At 40.6% G+C, this 13,056-nt stretch overlaps 1 protein-coding gene across 6 annotated transcripts in view; it reads left to right on the top strand.

Moving 5' to 3' along the window:
* CCDC141 (coiled-coil domain containing 141) overlaps window positions 1-13,056 on the top strand; it is a 241,259-nt gene that overhangs the window by 54,215 nt on the left and 173,988 nt on the right. The window contains exon 1 of one of the 6 annotated variants that reach the window (XM_043488050.1): window positions 7,871-7,993. The exons of the other annotated variants lie outside the window; for them this stretch is intronic. The gene's annotated coding sequence lies outside the window, so the exon portion shown is untranslated. Of the gene's footprint in view, window positions 1-7,870; window positions 7,994-13,056 lie in introns of those variants that run through there. 6 annotated transcript variants of the gene reach the window in all.

Raw genomic sequence — 13,056 nt, 5'->3', positions numbered from 1 at the left:
TTTCTTGCATCTTCTCAATCTTTGTCTCCAGGCTATTTATCTGTAACTACATTTTGTTTTCAAGATTTTGGATCATTTTTATTATCATGATTCTAAATTTTTTTCAGGTAGATTCCCTATTTCCTCCTCTTTCGTTTGGCTTGGCAGGAATTTTTCATGTTCCTTTACCTGCTGGGTATTTCTCTGCCTTTTCATCTTGTTTAGATTGCTGTGTTTGCAGTGGCCTTTCTGTGTTCTGGTGGTCTGTGGTTCCTTTTTATTGTGGAGGTTTCTCTCAGTGGGTGGGGTTGGACGATTGGCTTGTCAAGGTTTCCTGGTTAGGGAAGCTTGTGTCGGTGTTCTGGTGTGTGGAACTGGATTTCTTCTCTCTGGAGTGCAATGGAGTGTCCAGTAGTGAGTTTTGAGATGGGTCTATGTGTTTGGTGTGACTTTGGGCAGCCTGTATATTGACACTCAGGGCTATGTTCCTGAGTTGCTGGAGAATTTGTGTGGTATGTCTTGCTCTGGAACATATTGGCTCTTGGGTGGTGGTTGGTTTCAGTGTAGGTATGGAGGCTTTTGGGTGATCTCTTATTATTTAATGTTCCCTGTAGTCAGGAGTTTTCTGGTGTTCTCAGGTTTTGGGCTTAAGTCTCCTGCCTCTGGATTTCAGTTTATTCTTCCATGTAGTCTCAGACATTCTCCAACTATACAGCACTGATAATAAAACTTCTAGGTTAATGGCGAAAAGATTCTCCACCGTTAGGGACACCCAGAGAGGTTCACAGAGTTACATGAAGAAGAGGAGAGGGAGGAGGGAGATAGAGATGAACAGGAGGAGAAAAAGGGGGACTCAAGAGGAGAGAGACAGATCTACGCAGCTGTCTGTTCCCAGAGTGTTCTCTGTAGCCCAGTCACCTACAAAGATTCACAGAATTGGATTGGGAAGAGAAGGGGAAAGGAGGAAATAGAGGTGTTCTGAGGTAGAAAACAGAGAGTCAAGATTGGGAGAGAATAATCTTCAGTTTAAAATAGGGCTTCTCTTCTTTTTTTTTTTTGGTAAGGTTATAGTGTATTGAAAATGAAAATTAAGGAGTAGTAGAGGAGTACTAGAGGACTTTAAAAGAAATAAGAGAAAAAGGAAAATAGAAGAGAAAAAGGAAAGAAAAAAAAGAAGAAAAAAGAAAAAAAAAAGAAAAAGAAAAAACAAGAGAAAGAGAAACAAAAAAAAAAATTTTTTTCCCCTAATTAAAAAATTCGTAAAAATCTATGAAAATGAAAGTTAAGGAGTAATGGGGGAGTAATAGGGGATTTTAAAGGAAAATAAAAGAGAAAAAAATAAAAAAAAAAAAATAAATTAAAAAAAGAAAAAGAAAAAAGTAAAATTATATCTAGGAGTTTCTCTGGAGCTGTTGCGGTCAGTGTGGGTTCAGCTCAGTTTCAGATAGCTCCTCGTTCCAGCTTACACTTCTCGGTATCTACAGGCCCCTTCCGGTGTAGCCGGTGTTTTCTAGAGGGATTTTAATCTGTTGCACCAGTCCCTTCTGAAGCGGTTCCCTTTGTTTATTTGACTTCTGTTTGCCGGTCTCTTCAGAGCCTCATTTCCGCCCTGACACAGGCGGGCGGAAGTGGACTCTTATTCAGGTAGCTATTTCCATCGCTCTGCCGGGAGGGGCTGGTGCCGCGGGGAGGGGCTGGTGCCCGCGGGGAGGGGCTGGCGCCGCGGGGAGGGGCTGACGCTGCTTTCTCCGTCTGCGCTGCTCAGGCTCCCGGCTGTTCTATATGGAGCGCGCCCCGCGCTGCGCGAGGTTCCAGCCCTCGGGTGTTCCACAAAAGCGCGGAACGAAAAGCTGCGCCTGCTCTCTGTGCCTTCCCCGTCAGAGCGGTCCAGGCAGCGAGGGGCTTGGTGGGCGCACTCTCCCCAGGTGTGGCGCGCCCACTCCCTTCCGTGGACCCAGTCTCAGTTTCCCCTGGCGCCAGTCGGGTGCGCGCGCCTTCCGCCCTCCGCATCCCCAGCCCCAGTCCCCGCCCGCGCCGGTCGGGTGCCTGCGCCCTGTGTCTCGCCGCGACCTTCCCCTTCCCCCTGCCTCCTGCCTCCGGCGGGGCTGGGCCGGTCCGCAGCCTGCGAGCTCCTCTCTGGACCCTCTCGGGTCTCTTTGTTCTGCGAACAGCCGACAGTGTGTTCGGGCGGTTAATTTACTCTCTCTCTTTTGGTCTCCCACAGTTCAAGTTGGCAACTCACAGAAGCTCCCTCCGATTGTCCTCAGGGCACTCAGGCCCGGACCCTACCCCAAGCAATGCCGCCTAAGACTCCCTTCCCGGGACGGATCTCCGTCCTTAGCTCTTTTGTCTCACTTTTTATCTTTTATATTTTGTCCTACCTCCTTTTGAAGACAATGGTCTGCTTTTCTGGGCTCCTGATGACCTCAGCTAGCGATCAGAAGTTGTTTTGTGAAGTTTGCTCTGCTTTCAGTTATTCTTTTGATGAATTTGTAGGAGAGAAAGTGGTCTCCCCGTCCTACTCCTCCGCCATCTTGGCTCCTCCCTCCAATAGACATTTCTATAATAAAGACATACAAGTGGCCAACAGGTGCAAAAAAAAAAGAAACTCAGATAAACAAGCTGGACTTTGTTCAGGGAAATTGGGGCAGAATTCTGGCCAAGGAATTGATATAAGGGAGACAGAGAAGAAGGCCACAGAGCTTTATTTCAGGCAGAGATCCTTCAAGGGCAGCCTTGGAGCTGCCTAAGAGCGAGGCTCAGTAATGGCGATACTGGGTAGTTGATAGATGGTGGGTTTCCTTGTGGCTGGTGGAAGTGTATTTTCTCTGGGGTTACAGAGAGGAGGGAAATGAGGTGTTGCCTCATCTGGAAGATAGGAAAGTGCAGAGTATCCCAGGGAAGTATCTTGTATTAAGAAACATATACTGTATTGAATCAGGGTAAGGATGGGAAACAAACATCCCATTCCTCTTGTATTATTATCTGTTATCTCTGGTAACAAAAGTTCTTTATAGAGTGCAGTGTGCTGTGCATTATTATATATATATATAATATGTATTATATATATAATTATAATTCATTGCAATATTACTTTTTTCTTATTGTTATATTTTTTCCATAGATAAATCCTATATGTAAGCAATCTCTAAATACATCCCACTTTGGGGTTAACTTGTTTTGTTCTATTTTTGGTTTAAATAGACTATCCTAAAATATTCTCTGAATTTTTGTATGTTTGGTAATTTCACACTCTCAAGAAGCCAAAAGAAATTCTTCAGCTTTTAAAACTAGATTTTATGCTCTTCTATACTTAGATGCTGGGAGGGATTGGGGGCAGGGGGAGAAGGGGACGAGAGGATGAGATAGCTGGATGGCATCACTGACTCGATGGACAAGAGTTTGAGTAAACTCTGGGAGTTGGTGATGGACAGGAAGGCCTGGCATGCTGTGATTCATGGGGTCACAAAGAGCCGGACACAACTGAGTGACTGAGCTGAACTGAACTGATACTTAGGATGTATTTTAGATTACCTGATAGAGAGCATGTGGTGTGTTTTCAAGAAAACATTAGAAAATTGATATTCAGATCTCATTTGTAGGCAAGAAATTTCAGGTGATATCTTAATCCTGACTCTGAAATGTGATCTAATAACAAAAATGCTTGGCAGTAGAATTAGAATTAGATTGACAGTAAACTATAATATTTATTAATTCAAAGACTGTTATATTTATATATAAACATAATTCACCCATCAGCAAATGGCAATTCTTAACAAATTAGTCATTAGTATGAATTGTACGATGAGTTTTGAAACAAATTGGTGAGGACAGTTCTTTGCGTTAGAAGAAATAGCAGGAGACCACTATAAACTTTGATTTAGAATGCATTTTATATCAGCATGGGAAATGTGGTTGTGATAATCACAGAACATGTTTAATTTCACATGTGTTTACTTCATTTTAGTGAGGCATGCCTCACAGAGGCTTAAAAAGGAATATGTTGATGTCTTCCTAGTCATTCATATAGCCCTCAGCCAGTAGGAACTACAAATCCCAGAATACAACATTCCATTCTTAAACATAGATTTCAGACTCAGTTTGATGAGATAATAAGATTTACCTACCATGAAGTCCAAAATGCTCACTTGAACTTTACTAAACATAGACCTTTGTCAGGTTTGGTACATTTCTATATTCAATTTTAAGAAGCAAAATATTTGAGGTACTGCCCACCTCATCTGTATATGTGATACAATTATTTTCATACATTAAAAAAATAGCCATTTCACCATAGTGAACTAGTGTAAAATTTAAGGACAAAATAATCAATTAAGAATTTTTCTGGAGGAGCAATTCTTTCTAAAATGCTCTAAAAGCAATTCTTTCTAACATAGTTGTTCCTTGGAAGTAGCTTACTGTTATTTGGACTCAGATTTAAATATCTTATTAATATATTTGGGACTTTTATTTGTTCTGAAATTATTAGTGAAGGCTATAGATTGGCATTCATGTAGGCACTTCTAATTGGAAATCATTTTCTATTAAAGGTTTGAAGTCATTTTGTTTATTCCTGCAAGGACCTCAATGTGTTCTCCAGCCAATGTTTTTATAAATATGCAATAATTATACTAGTAATGTAATTAAAATAATTACAGCCTACCAGGTTCCTCTATCCATGGGATTTTCCAGGCCAGAGTACTGGAGTGGGTTGCCAGTTCCTTCTCCAGGGGATCTTCCCGACCCAGGAGGAACCTGGTAGGCTGCAGTTCATGGGGTTGCTAAGAGTCGGACACGACTAAGCGACTTCACTTTCACTTCTCATACTAGTAATGTAATTAAAATAATAGCTCACATTTATTGAATATAGCCTTCAGCCAACAGGAACTACAAATCCCAGAATGCAACATTCCATTCTTAAACATGGATTTCAGACTCATTTCAAACATTTATTGAATGCTTACTATATACCAGGCACTGTACTAAGAGCTTCCATGTGTTACTTTGTTCAATCCTCATAAAACCTTATAAGATAGATGGTATTATTGTTCCCATTTTACAATAGGCCAAGACTTAATGAGAAAAATTAGCTTTTAAAATGTGCAGAGCTGCTAAAGTGAATCTAAAATGTGGACCACAGCTTCTGTGTCTTAATTCACTATGTCATACTGCATACCTTGCATCACAAATGAAGCATTCTTATTGTATACTGTGGCCAGTACATCACCACCAGTGTAATAACACCTCAATTTTATGAGTTTTTGTTGATGAGAAAAACATCATCTTTGAGCCTGAAAGGCAGGATAGTACCTCAAAATTTTCTTCGTGAGCAAAGCTTGTTTCCTCCTGTGAGAAGTAAATTTTTAAATTTCATCAAGAAATATTAAAATAGATAGTTGAAATAATTATTCCAGAAGCAAGCCCTGAGCAAAAAAAATCTTCATCTCATTTTCCAGATTGACTAAATGCATCAGTCAAATTATCAGAATAATTGCTGAAATTTTCACTTGTTTCCTGGCAGCATATACTTCATAGCTATTGTGATTCCACAAGAATAATATCAAGTACTCTTTATGTTTGTGAAACATATCAGTCTGATGTGTTGTTGATGCTTCCTAGGAGCTTCACACCATCCATTACCCTGTCCTTAACCTTCAACCTTCCTGCATCAAACTCTGGGATGACTTCATTTCTGGACTCTGTTAACCCTACCACATTCGCCTCTGTTCTTGAGGTTTCCTAATATCCAGATGTTTTGTTATCCAGCACATCTCTCCCCTTTTTAAACATACTCTCCCAATCTTTCTGGTTCAATCCTATGGTTTTTCCCCACTTGAAGCTTTCCCCACATTTTACCTTCCCCAAGTGGTACCACCACAAGACTGAGTGGGCCAAAGTGGTTTCTTGTTGGTTGGAAGGTATTGACCACACAGCTTGTCAGCAGGGAGCATCTCTGGGCAGTTTGCTGTCACTGCAGCTACACATTTGACAGGTAGGTGCCTCCCCCAAGGCCCCACTCACCATCCTATCTCCTCTGTCACGTTGTTTCTCAAATCGTGCTTCTCAGATCACTAGGAATTTAGAGATACATTCTCAGAGAGCCTGTGAACCTAAATTATTACAGGTTTTTAATGGGATGATCTTAAGATATTTAAGTAGCTAAACTTCAGAGCTTACACTTGTATTTTTCATGCGGTGTCTCTAAAGAGGTAGTTTGGCTTTTTTTTTTTTTCAAGTGATTTTTCAAACTGGGAGTCCACCAACCTTTTTTTTTGAGTTCTGAGTTCTCACGATTGAGAAACACTGCTCTACTATACTGGAAATGGGCCTGGCTACACACTCCTCATACATCCACTATGTGCTTCCTAGAAGTCTTGTACTCTGCCGTATACTGGGAGTTTAAAAAGTCCTGTCCTCAAGGTTTAGTGGGAAGTCAGATATATAGAAAGACAGTCGTTATATATTGTAATGGTGCTAGTCAGTTGGTACAAACCTTCTAGAGAACAACTTTAGCAATTGAATCAAGAGCATTGAAAAAGTGGGATAACCTTTAAGCCAATCATTCCACTCTTAGGAATTTATTTTGGGGAAATAAAAAAGAGCCACAAAGATTTATATGAAAGGATGAAGAAGTCAAATGAAATGAAGAATGTTGGAATTGACTCAGCCTGATATTTTTTACAATAGTTAAAAATGGAGGCAAGGTTTAATATTTAACAATAGGAGGATACTTAAATTATGGCACCCCACTAATGGGTATTAGACAACCCCTAAACATAATAATACTTTGCTCCATTACTTTGGCCACCTGATGGAAAGAGCTGACTCATTAGAAAAGACCCTGATGCTGGGTAAAATTGAAGGCAGGAGGAGAAGGGGAAGACAGAGGATGAAATGGTTGGATGATATCACCAACTCAATGGACATGAGTTTGAGCAAACTCGAGGAGATGGTGAAGGACAGGGAAGCCTGGCGTGCTGCAGTCCATGGGGTCACAGGGTTGGACACGACTGAGCAACTGAACAACAAAAACAACAAAACATAATACTTATAGAAAATATTGAAAGAACTCGTAATGTTAAGCAGAAAAACAGCACATAACTTTCTACATTAGAGGTGAGCAAACATTTTCCAGTAATATGTCACATTGGTTAACATTTTAGGCTTTGTGGGTCATATGAATTTGAGAGTTGAAACTATTAAAACTCTGCTATTTTAATGTGAAAACAGCCACAGACAGTGCATAAACAATTGGGCATGGTTGTCAATAAAAATTTATTTATGGACATTGAAATTTGAATTTTGTATAGTTTTCATGTGTCAGGAAATATCAATAGTAGTTTTAAAATTTTCATTTTCAACCATTTAAAAAATATGAAGCCTGTTCTTAGCTTGCAGACCATGTGAAAACATGACAGGCTGGATTTGGACTGTGGGCCATAGTTTTCTGATCTCTGTACTATGTGTGTGTGTGTGTGTGTGTGTAGGTAAAACCATAAGAATATGAATGGTGGTTATCTCTGGGAAGTGGGATTATGGGTTATTTTTTTAATGATTTTTAAAATATTTTTACTCATTCTTAATATGAAATGACATTTTTGATAATCAGAAAAGTAAAAAAATTAATTCACTATAATAATTGCTATAATAGTGGAAAGCACTTTAAAGGGATAAATACCTCAGATTCATGGAGGCTGAGGGTGAGGAAAGGATTGCTGAAAGAGTCAAAACGAAACAGTGTGTGGAAGGACGATGAAGAATTTCTCAAGTGTGGTGAGTCACAGGAGGGAGAGAGAAGAGGGGACGGCAACAAGGAAAAGTGTTCCGGGCTGAGAGTGGGAGGTTAGGCTGTGGGAAAGTTAGGGAACCACAGGAATGTCAGAGGCTGGAGAGCAGCGTGAGGGAGAGAGCAGAGAGAAGATCAGAGAGAGAATCAGGCGCTGAGGGTCTTACTTGCTGTGCTTAACGCTTTGCATTTGTATCTTAAAATCATTTGAAAGCCACTGAAAGATTGATAATTTGCTAAATGAAGTGATCATATTTCTGATTTATAAAGACCTACATGGCATCAGGGCAGAGAATGGATTGGGTAAGGGTGAGCTGGGAGGCAGGAAGACAAGTTGAGAGGCTGTTGTAGGAATCCATGAGAAGTGAGAGACTAAATCAGGGTAAGGCAGTGGGTGGGGGAGTGGAAACAGAGGAAGGAGAAAGTTTGAATGAAATATAGGCTGTTGACTAATTAGATCTTGGAATTGAAGGAGATATGGGGGAGAGAGGAGTAAAAGTTGTCTTCCACGTTTCTGCTCCTGAAAGGCAGGTGAGTGGGAGATTTGGTGGAGAAGATGGCATGATCAGTTTTAGATGTCTTGAACATGAGAGCTTTGTTGGGTGTTTGGGTTCAATTTTTCAATACAGTTTAAAAATCAGGAGAAACGAATTACATAGACAGTGATTGTAGTAATAAGAACTTATGCACTCACTTGGAAAGAAGTGTTAAATAATAATTTTCTTTTTCTCTTCCCCTCCTTCCCTCATGGATTCTGTAGAAACACAGTCTAATCAGTACTAGTGGCTCATTGTGATAGTCCATTCAGACTTTGGGGTCACTTGCCATTGAGACCACATTAAAATTTTGTGAAGAAGTTGAGTACAGTTTGAAAAAAGTCACACAAATGATTTTATTATAAGCTCCCTTGTCCTACCCCTGACACCTACTTGTTGAGTGAGAAGAAATGAGCAAAGACTGTGGTTTCCTGGAGAATTGTGGCTCCACAACCTAGGAAGCTACCTGGATGTGATCGGAAGCTGATCCCCTGTGTGGAGGGCAGGGAGAAACAAAGAGGTGGACCAGTCCAGGTGGCAGGTGGTGGGTTTAACAACCAAGGGAACTTATTTAGGATGCTTGTCCTGGGCAGCCACAAGACAGCCTCTCTTCCCCTGTCTGTCAAATCTTAAATGTTCGTATAGATTCTTTCACTGCGTTCAGTCATGTGTTCCATCCAGATAGTCTCAACACCACATCACTGTCTCAAGGCTATGTCTGTGGGGGCAACTTCTGGAAGCCAGGAATGTAAACCTACTAAACATAGAGGAGGGAGTGAGGAGCCTCTAATTGCCTGGGTCCAGCTTCCAGGTCAACCACCAGGTCAGGGCCTTTCAATGACCTCCCCTAACAGACACCCGAGAGTGACAGAGTGTTAGTCACTCAGCCGTGTCCAACTCTTTGCAACCCCATGGACAATAGCCCACCAGGTTCCTCTGTCCACGGAATTCTCAAGGCAAGAATACTGGAGTGGGTTGCCATTCCCCCCTCCAGGGGATCTTCCCAACCCAGGGATTGAACCTGGGTCTCCGGCATTGCAGGCAGATTCTGGCTGCATTGCAGGCAGCCAGCAGGGAAACCCAACAGACACCTAGACATTTAAAAATTAGGCAGAGAAAGTGAGCCTGTAAAAGAGTGCCAAAGTACAGAAGGAAAATCAAAGTATACTTGTAGTTGGTGGAAGAAAAAAAACTTTTAAGGAGCACATAGCAGTATTAATCACAAACAAGTGATTAAATGAGGATTATTTAGCATTGATAAATGTGAGGTCATTGTGGATCTATGCAAGAATATTTCACTGGCATGGTGGGAATAGAAGCTATTCAGAAGTGACTTGAGAAGTAGATGAGGATTAAGAAAAAGCTGAAGCATCAAAGAAAGGAAAACAACACTATCCAAATTAAATGCTTCCCTTCTCAACTTTCAAGTATATTACACAGTTTGTACCATTTGATTAAGAGATTCTTGAAAAATTCTTGATGAGTGGTTGAGGACGTGGGTGCATAAATGTGCTCTTGAATAACATCAGGTTCCATTAGGTATTATCTACTCTGAATCCTAGGAGTTGTTGAAACTATGATTGTATTGTGTTTGAACAAGTGACTGATTTTAGCTGTAATGGAGGATAAAGAGCCTCTTTCTATTCAAGTGAAATAACTTTCTACAGATTCCTGTTGACTGAGGATGTTTTAAGTGCTGTGGGAATAATATATAAACATTTAAACTGTAAAACACTATACAAATTTTACTATTTGTACTGCAGTATTATTACTGCACAAATAATAAGACATGCAAAAATGAGATTTCTTCCCCTTTAGGTGTGTTTTCAGATACTAATTTATCTTTTGACTTTACGGTTTTTGATAGTCTTCAACCTGGAGGAGCATCTTCTCTTCAATTAGGTAAGAAGTCCATCTATAGCCAACAGCAACTGCATGTGTAACCACCCAGTCGTGTCTGACTCTTTGCTATCCAATTCACTGGAGTCCTCCAGACTCCTCAGTCCATGGGATTTCCCAGGCAAGAATACAGGAGTGGGTTGCCATTTCCTTCTCCAGGGGATCTTTCCGACCTAGGGATTGAACCTGTGCCTCCCACAGTTGAGAGATGCCATTTGAAGAGATGGGGTGAAGGTGGGCTCACTTCAGGTGTTCAAAGTTATATCCCTTAAGGTTACCTGGTTTTAATTTCCATGATACATTAATCCTATGAAAGTTTTAAAAGAATTCTTCAAGTGTATATAAGTAGTGAGAGACATAGACTTACAGGGCGTTGTCAAGGGTTTTCTTGACAACTATGGGAAATCTGGGATCTGTGGCACTCTGGGAAATGAGGAGGCAAAATTTGGGACCATCTAAGAAAAGTTTTTTCCAAGAAGTATGGAAGGTTTTGCTCCTAGACTAAAGGAGCCCTGTTGGTCTAGCACGGGTCTGTGTTGCAGTTTTAAGTTCCTAAGGCTGATGTCAAATTGGAATGTCAAATTGGAATAAGTGGCTTCTAAACTCTCTAACAGCCTGTGAAATAAAGTGAAAGGATTTTCAAGAGAAAGTAAATGAAACCTCTCAGACCTCTCACACATTCTACCACAAACATTTGTGTAAGGCGTTCGGTGTTTCTCAGTAAGATTATTATTTGGGGGGACAATTCTCTGCACTCCTCCCCCATAACACACAAACACATGGTGACAACTAGAAATGCCTTAACATGACTGCTACTGGAGCTGTAAATACGAGTGAGATAGAACTTAGATCTCTTGTGTCTGTTTCACAGATTTGAAATCATCATGATTAACATACATTGGTAGTATGACCTCCAGCCCTCTCCAGTAGAACTTTACTTGCCTTTGTGTTTCAGGCTACCGAACTGATAGATCCTATTCCTTGAGGGAAGAAAGAGGTAGTCTTTTTGAGGACTCAGCATTAAAATAGAACAGTAAGAACTGAGTGGAATTCCTAACACTTTTACCAAAGTTCGGGAAGAAGTATCACAGAGATCCAAGTACTATACATCAAACACCTGCATGGTGGAATTTTGCTTTGTGTGCAGATCAGCCTCCATTCCAGGAATCTCCCAGAAATAAACCCCAACTGGTTATTATCTTAGATTTTACATTGGTTTAGAAATGTCTCTATTCTCTGAATCCTACCTAGTTCACTGTCTGAACTCTGACAGTTCAATCTCTGAAATCCCTGTCTCCTCCATTATTTTAGATGGTGTTTGATAGGGGAACATTGAACTGTACCTGGCTTTGATCCCAGCACCCCAAGAGTGATCTGAATTCCAAGAGAATTTGGAGCAGATAGTTTTCTGCCAATCTTCAAGGCAAATGTCAACTGGCTTCCTTGGAAAAATCCCAAGTGTAATTTTTACCAAATTAAACCCTGAAGGTTCTGCAAGAATGTTCCAGCCTTGGGATTACAGTGAATCAAACATTTTGCAGTTCATACTGGAGGTCATGGGAAAATCCCAAGGAAATATGGAAAACCAGAACTGTAGTCCTTAAAGCTGCCTGTCCCCAAAACTCCTGTATTATTTGTTTACAAGGTGTCATGTCAGTGGGAAAAGAACAGTATTAAGAGAAACCTATATGTATGTAATAAGGCTAAATATACTTCCAAAGGCAACCCTATTTGATAGAGAAGTAGCCAACTTTCAGATTCTTCTTACCACCTTCTTGTCAAACCTGAGAAATATCACTGAAAGTCTAAGTGTTCACTTGCTTTGTTCTAGAATTAGTTTATTGCTCACTATTTCTTATTCCCTTCTGCATCTCTGTCATGGGATTGCCATGTTTTTCTGCTCTCAGTTTTTTGTACAGTCTTTGTCATATGATTGCAGTATCTTAGAATTTAAAACTTCTAATTTAAGTCTTGAGCCATCATAAGTAGAAATTGAGGCCAAGTTATTTCATTTTATTTTTTTTTTTTTTTAGAGTGGGTTTTTTTTTTTCATTTATTTTTATTAGTTGGAGGCTAATTTCTTTACAATATTGTAGTGGGTTTTTGTCAATACATGAAGCATGAATCAGCCATGGAGTTACACGTATTCCCCATCCCGATCCCCCCTCCCACCTCCCTCTCCACCCGATTCCTCTGGGTCTTCCCAGTGCACCAGGCCCGAGCACTTGTCTCATGCATCCACCTGGGCTGGTGATCTGTTTCACCATAGATAGTATACATGCTGTTCTTTTGAAACATCCCGCCCTCACCTTCTCCCACAGAGTTAAAAAGTCTGTTCTGTACTTCTGTATCTCTTTTTCTGTTTTGCATATAGGGTTATCATTACCATCTTTCTAAATTCCATATATATGTGTTAGTATGCTGTAATGTTCTTTATCTTTCTGGCTTACTTCACTCTGTATAATGGGCTCCAGTTTCATCCATCTCATTAGAACTGATTCAAATGAATTCTTTTTAACGGCTGAGTAATATTCCACGGTGTATATTTACCACAGCTTCCTTATCCATTCGTCTGCTGATGGGCATCTAGGTTGCTTCCATGTCATGGCTATTATAAACAGTGCTGCGATGAACACTGGGGTGCATGTGTCTCTTTCAGATCTGGTTTCCTTAGTGTGTATGCCCAGAAGTGGTATTGCTGGGTCATATGGCAGTTCTATTTCCAGTTTTTTAAGAAATCTCCACACTGTTCTCCATAGTGGCTGTACTAGTTTGCATTCCCACCAAGAGTGTAAGAGGGTTCCCTTTTCTCCACACCTTCTCCAGCATTTATTGCTTGTAGACTTTTGGATAGCA

Source organism: Cervus canadensis, chromosome 15, assembly GCF_019320065.1.
Source record: "Cervus canadensis isolate Bull #8, Minnesota chromosome 15, ASM1932006v1, whole genome shotgun sequence".
Classification (NCBI taxonomy): domain Eukaryota; kingdom Metazoa; phylum Chordata; class Mammalia; order Artiodactyla; family Cervidae; genus Cervus; species Cervus canadensis.
This window is presented reverse-complemented; position numbering and strand designations above follow the sequence as displayed.